This window comes from Oreochromis aureus, linkage group 3 (genome assembly GCF_013358895.1).
Source record: "Oreochromis aureus strain Israel breed Guangdong linkage group 3, ZZ_aureus, whole genome shotgun sequence".
In the NCBI taxonomy this organism is placed as follows: domain Eukaryota; kingdom Metazoa; phylum Chordata; class Actinopteri; order Cichliformes; family Cichlidae; genus Oreochromis; species Oreochromis aureus.
In genome coordinates this window covers 64,199,220-64,206,587 of record NC_052944.1, presented here as the reverse complement: position 1 = coordinate 64,206,587, position 7,368 = coordinate 64,199,220, and the positions used below count along the sequence as shown (strand labels likewise).

General features: G+C 40.2%; 1 non-coding gene across 1 annotated transcript; it reads left to right on the top strand.

The window, feature by feature from the left end:
* Nucleotides 1-614: 614 nt before the first annotated feature.
* Nucleotides 615-687, top strand: trnar-acg. The gene has a single exon. It is a non-coding gene; the product is annotated as a tRNA-Arg (tRNA).
* Nucleotides 688-7,368: the final 6,681 nt, after the last annotated feature.

The following is a 7,368-nucleotide window of genomic DNA, read 5'->3' as shown; positions in this document are numbered from 1 at the left end:
CAGCAGTTTTCTACAGTTTAATGCATAATAGTGTTCAGTGCAGTACTGTGGTGAAGTTTACAGTGATGCATTATGTCAGGTTAAAAAAAGTGTAGCAGCTGTCAGTTTATATTAACCGTGTGATGGTGTTTAGTTTCACTATCGGAGGCTAATTTAAATCTGACTGTGGTGGAAAATCAGTGATTACAGCTGTAAACATCTGTTTGTATCATGTTGAATTTCAGTCGTGTGAAATCCACAAAGAGCAGTAAACCTCTGAGTGTGTCGCACGGTGTTTCATACATCTTGTCACAAATGGTGTCACTAAATCATCCGAGGTCTGTGCGGATCATTCCCTGTCAGACAGCAGAGGAAACAAAATCACCCTGAATCAAGAAGCTGCTTTCAGCACAGAACAAAGATGAGGTCACACAGCTCCAAAAAGTCAAGTTATAGTTTTCAAATAGCCAATTTTTCCGGAATTAAGAGAGTTTCCTTAACTTATAGCACAAAAGTTAAAGGCGTGTCTTTTTACTGCAGTTATAAACTCACACCTGGCAGCTAAATTCACAAGAACACCCTGAAAAAAGATATCATTTTCTGCTTTTGAATTAAAAGGCGTAAGAAGCACATGCGGGCCAGTGGCGCAATGGATAACGCGTCTGACTACGGATCAGAAGATTCTAGGTTCGACTCCTGGCTGACTCGTGCGCATTTAAGGGAAGGGATAGCCAATTTTTGTGTCGTGCGACCGTTTTGGTGATCGGCCCGAGTTTGGCCTTCATCGTGCGTTGTGCATCGTGTAATATACGTGGGGTAATGAGAAGCGATTAACACCTCACGACCAGCTCCCGATCATCAATCGCTTGGTCGGGAGGGTGTCGCCGCAGCCGCTCACACTGCGCACGCGCAAACACATAAAGTCGGTGAAAAAGACAGAGTAGCACAGAAGTGCAGGTGTGATCTGGACACAAGCGATGGAGGCACTTGTGGAACTTTGGAAAGCTCATCCGAGCCTTTTCGATGTGGCCTCACAAAATTATCACGACCACGACAACCGTGAAAATAGTTGGATTTACACTGCTGCTCAATCACAGCTGCCTGATCAATGTTTTTCATTAGCAATTTAGTAAAGTTGATGGTGGTGTGCGTGTCTGTGTGAGTGAAAGACAGAGAGGGAGAGCGAGCGACAGATTTTCTGTTATAACCTTCATGTTATGGACGCACAGTTTGAGCACTCAGGTCGCATCAGAGCATCGGGCCGTATAGTGTGAGACGCTGCATCGTGACCTACGAACTTCTAACCCCTGCGAGTCAATCGTACAGTTTGAGCAGGAGTGTAAGCCCAGCATTAGTGGCTGCCCACTGATTCACTGAGTGAATGGGTCAAATGCAGAGAGAGTAATTTCCCCATGGGGATCAATAAAGTGTACATTATTATAATTAATAAAGGCCTGTGTGGACACACCCACACTGAAAGTATTTGCTGTCTTTTTCTTTTTTTAAAAGAAAATCTTTAACTTACATCAAAAGTCCTGCAATAACACATCAACCGTGTGTCACGGGAGGTTGCTAAAGCTCCATGTTTGATTTGGCAGTTTTAAACTAAATACCCATCCTGACACAATCCCAGAGAGGTTTAGTGTCTATAGCTGGAATCAAACCAGCAACCTTTCAGTTGCCAAGCATGAAGCCACATTTATATTAAGTTATAAGCAAAACAAAATAATTTTATCACATGCCATTTAATTATTTTGCAAACAGCATCTGTCTACAAAGAAAGGTGCTCTGATGCTTCCAGTCAGCAGAACGGACCAATCAAGTTTCTGAAACCAACCAGAGGAAATAAAGTTTCTCATATGTTACTGTTACTATATCTACACAGAGACAACAAGCTGAGAGCAGAGGGTGGAGGAGTAGACAGTTAAAAGTGACACAGACGTCTGAATAAAAGAGGCTCCGTACCTCTGACTGACTGGAATCGTGACAAATGTTTGTTGGGTGTGTGCATCTATTCTGTGCGTTTACTCTGTTGTATTTCCTCATTGTTTCAGCTCATCATCATCATCACCACACAGTCATTGTGAGTCTCCTTCATGATGAAGAGGATTCTCATGGGCCTGTTGTGGATGTTTGCTTCTTGGTGTGATCAGCCATTGTTAGAGATCAACAAACATCAACATCATCCTGCACTAACAGTAGTAAAGGCTGCAGCCATTGGACTGGTGGACAGTTCTAAGTATTTGGTGGTTGTTTTTGATTAGTTTCTGTCCTTTGAGTCACACTTTGATGCTACAGTGAAAAAGGTCCAACAGTGACTGTACTTTTTAAAAGAGGTTTTAATGTTTCATCGGAAATGATCCTTTTAAATAAAATTTCTATTGAATCTGTTTTAATGTTTTGCATCATTGCTTTGCATGGTAATTTGTCTTTGACCAATAAGAGCAGACTTAGTAAACTGGTTAAAGTGGCTGGTCAGTTTTCAGGGACGACTCAGGTTCAGTTTGTGGACTTTTATAACAGGCAGGTGCTGAGGAAGGTGACCTGTGTGATTATATGTTCAGACCATCCTCTCTTTAATGATTTGCAGCTGCTTCCCTCAGGTCGTCTGCAGTGAAGACCAAGAGACATCAAGAGTCTTTTATACCTGCTGCTGTTTTCATGATCAGTAACTCTGAACTGTAAGTGTTGTTGCCATCTACAAGATTTTGTTGATGCTACTGATGAAATTTGGACTGTTCTCTTTTGTTTCTTTGTTTTCTTGTGTTGTATGATGTGTGGACACTGCAAACTAGTCTAAAAGATGCAAAATTGTGAATTCACCGTCAGGATTAAAACCTTCTGGGTTTGTTTGAAGTCACGACCCTTTCAGCTTGTTCGTGGCCAAACGTTTCCAACAACACATTAGGTCTGTTTGTATTATTTATTTATTTATATTTGGGGGGAAATGTTTCTGCATAAAGTTTTTAACTAACATCAGTTCTTTTCATAAATACAAAATAGTCATAAGTTTTTACATTTTTAACCCTTTAAACATCAGTTTGTTTGTACAATACAGTTGTTCGAAAACAACCTCAAAACTCACATTTTGTTATATTTGCAGTGCTACTGGAATTTCTTGTATTATTAATAGTACAGTCTGGTACATGTAATTGATTCACATCAACATTGATTATTATGCAATGTTATTTCGGTGCAGGGAGAGAAAAAACATAAAAACTACCCCTCAGCTTGTTCGTGGCCAAAAATGGCCACCCCCTGTTTATGTTTGCAAAATGCTATGAAATGTTTATATATTAAAACTAAATTCCACTTTCATTGACTTGATTGTTTAACCCTTGTGTGGTGTTCGTATTTTTGTTACTCAGCCAATGTTCATGGGTCTGGTGGACCCGCTAGAGTTTTGGGTTTCCAAATTAACACTATCAAACAATTTTATGTTAAATTACTCGACATGTGTTTACTTCATCCTAATTACAAGCCATATGAACAGCAAACATGGTTATTTTTTTTTTCCCTTTACCTTTGTTCGATCACATTTATGAATTAACGTGCTTCTCGGTTTTTTGTTTTGTTTTGTTTTTTATAAAATGTTATAACAAAAAATTAAATCAGTTATAATCAAGTGGAGTGAGTGGAACAACAAATTTACACGTGAAGCAATATGTTTCACAATAAATGGCACCAGCTGCTCATCATTGGTGACATTAGGCTCAGGGTTGTAAAACAGGGGGAGGTGGTGCACCCACTTATCCCACACTGTCCTGATGGCAGCCAGCTTGTCTCTTTGCCGTCGAGCTGGTCTGTCGTCTCGGTTATCAAAACGGAAAATCCTGGAAATTTTGTGGAAGTTTTCCAGAGACATTGATGCACGGAAAGGTTCTTGCCGGTTTTCTGCATACCATGGATTCTGTGGATTCCCCTTTGGACCTGAAAACTCCTGCAAGGATAGATCAATTTGGTCCATCTCCTTCCACCTCTTCTTTTGTGATCAACATTTTATTGATTTAAAACGGGGTTGGTGTGTGTGTGTGTGTGTGTGTGTGTGTGTGGGGGGGGGGTACAGACATATACAGCACAACTGTAAACTGCAGTAGCAAAGCAAACATTGGTCACAAGGTATAGGGACAGCAAAGACAAAACACAAAAACACAAAGTTAAAACCAATTATTTCCTCTTCCAGGAGATAACTCTGGATGAGAAGATTTTCCAAGCTTCAACAGTCGTGGGTGGAGCTTTATTTAATTTTGCTGTGGTATGTTCAAAACCAATAACACGGATAAGACTCCACCTCTCTCCAAAAAGACACCTTCCTTCTAGATTACTACAATCCAGAATAATTTTCTGGATGGAATCTGGGATGAAAAGCTCAAATGAAGACTTGATGTCCTGCACATGAGTAACTGTCAGCCGTGTTGGCCCTGGCTTATCACAGTAGCAGCTCTGCAGGGTGGCTCACTTCTTGGGCAAGAAGACCATTCGATTTCACCATTTATTGACTTCCATATTTCTTCACCTGCTGTCTGGTGGGCTTGTCCTGGTCCTGGAGCTGGCTGCTGATGAGGTACTCGTCTTCGTTTTGTTACTAAATGGTGCTCAACCTCATCCTCTTCTTCAAAGTCACTGTCAGACTGTCAGAAATGTGAAATATTCTGAAATCTCTTCGTCGACATCATCATCCGAAGCTCCTCTCTCTTCCAAAATCAGTTGCAAGGCCCTCGCAGCAGATAATCTTTTGCCATCTTGATCAGTTGTGATAAAGAACCACACTGGCAAAGTCTTATTTATAGTATTATGCCCCTAATTTGCAGGTGGGACAGGGTGTGAGAAAATAAAATTTGGATCCCGCAAGAGAGCGGGTAAAATGTGCGGGAATCTAAGAGCAGATGGTGTTAAAAGTTGAATTTTCAACAATGTTGCAACTTTGTGCGGGAGCAGGAGGGGAAGAAAACACTATCAGCAGCACCAGGAAGGAGGAAGACAGAGTGTGGGAACACAGGACCTGCACTTTCAACACTTTTATTAGACCTGGGTCCAGTGGACCCGAACACATTAATGTAAATGTGTGGGGGGAGGTACAGTATGAGGTCATTGAAAATTTGTTCGGATTTATGTTCTTCACAGAAAATAAGCCAAAGCCAATGAATTTCAGGTTGAAAAAAATAATTAATTGCTTAATTTTTCTTTGGAAAAAAACTGAAAACGGGTCTCACAGACCCGAACACCATATAAGGGTTAAATTAGCATCCGTGCTGGTCATGAAAATCAAAATTTCAATCACATTCAGTATTTTAACCCTTTCAACACCAGTTAGATCACATAATTGTAATAATTTACGAAGAGATAAAATCCCTATTTCCCCCCCAAATAATAAATGCAATCTGATTTATTTTCTTGCAATCATTGCTGTTAAACGTATAGCAATAATTAGCAGTATCAATGATTTTTCCTATCTCTAACTAACTACTCGGTTCGGGGGCCCGAAAAGGTTAAAACGATACACCCTGCGGCCTTCTGCTTTGCAACAGCCCCGCATCCCCCACCCGATGTTCAAACAAAGCCTTCCGTTGAAACAATCGCTGATTTCTAAATGAGCAGAACAATGAAGGGTTTTTTAGTGTCGCAACAGCGTTTTATTTCTAAACGCTGAATGTTATTTGCGGTACTCTGTTTAAAAACTGACGTGCTCTCTACCTTGATTACGAATCCGAAATTTTAACTCTTATTTATTTATTTATTTAAAAAAAATAAATATAACGAACGAATCACCTAAAGATATGAAACCCACATCCGTAAAATTGTGGTTATATTCGCCGATGCTGTGATCGTGAGGGCAGTTGTGAAGTGCTGAGGAAAACACCGTGTGTCTCGTGAGGTGTTTTATATGTAGGTGGATTTGTTTTCAGTTGGCCTCTGACGTGCAGAGATAAAGAGCAGGCTGTAAAGAAAAAAAGGTGGAAACTATGGAGGTGCAGTTGGGGAGTGCACCTTTCTATGTGAACATTGTGTTTTGGGATGCTCGTGATAAGGAAACAGCATGTATTGTTTTTTATGACTTGTTTTGCTGACTGTTGGGGCCTCACCTGTAACCCCGCGTCTAATCATTGAGTCTTACTGTTGCAGGATGTTTGTGTGACTAGTAGATAATTAAGATAAGATAACCTTTATTAGTCCCACGCGTGGGAAATTTGTTAGCTTAAAGAAATTATAGGGTTAGTTGCATTAAAGGTGACTAGGTATGAATATGTGTTTTTTTAGAAGTAAGAAAGAAAAGTTTATTTCTAAAGGGATAAATGTTATTCTGTTAAACTAGGTTCTGTCTCTTTCGGAGCGCAAAAGAAAGTGAAATGTTGCTAAACTAGTTACATTAAATAATAAATAACAGAACGCTGAGACATATGCGACCCTTAAAAACAGTTGAATTAAAACACATAATGGTTTCGTTAAATTAAACGCAAATTAAACACTTTTGAACAAGGGGGTGATGCGATCATTTTATTTAAAAATCGGGATTTCGGAATGATGATCCAATAGGGAGACAGAGCCTGCTAGTTTTTTAACACAATGGGTGATCACAAAAAACATTCAGCCCTTTAGAAATAAATGCTGCAGAGATACTTCTAAAACCAGTCGCACAAGCCCCGCCCATCTCTCAACAGCTGGCTAATTGTTTGAATTTTTTCAGGAACGCAAAAGCCCACCGCGGGTATCATTTAATTGTTGGGATTTCTTAGGAAAAGGTAAAAGCCGACAGGTGTAGCTACCAGTCGAGCGGGGACCCCGCCTATTGTTTTGCCTATCGGCTCTTTTGTAATTCCTCGAAAAGGCAAAAGCTGCACAGACGTACCAGACGCAGGGCAGCTGCTATTGTCTGTAGCCAGTATCAGTGGCCCCGTATCTTGGCCAGTTGCGAGCCCCACCCTCATTGTTTTAGACTTGCACAACAAGCTGATGCTTGTAGGTGTATCGATCCCAGACTTATCGACACCATCTATTGTGTTTGGAAACACCCATCCTATATAAAGCTGCCTCAGAACCCGAAACTCTGACATTTTCGCGTCAGGATCCTGCAGCGGTGCAGACCGTTTTCTTTGTGATCATCAACGTTAACATAGTTCTTTATAACACGGACATCGTAAACGGTAAGTACAACAAACCTATTATTGTATTTTTAAAGGTTTTATATTAACATATTATTTATTTACTATTTATTTATTTTTCTAAAACAAAAGCTTCATTTTTCGGAGAACGGCGCAGGACCTGCTGCTTCAGAAACGGCTTTACAGCTGGATCGAGTAACAGGTACTAGGTGTGTGCAGAATTACGGGATTTTAAACGCTTGTATGTTTTAAATTATGTAATAACAACGTTTGTTCTCTGATTTGTTCC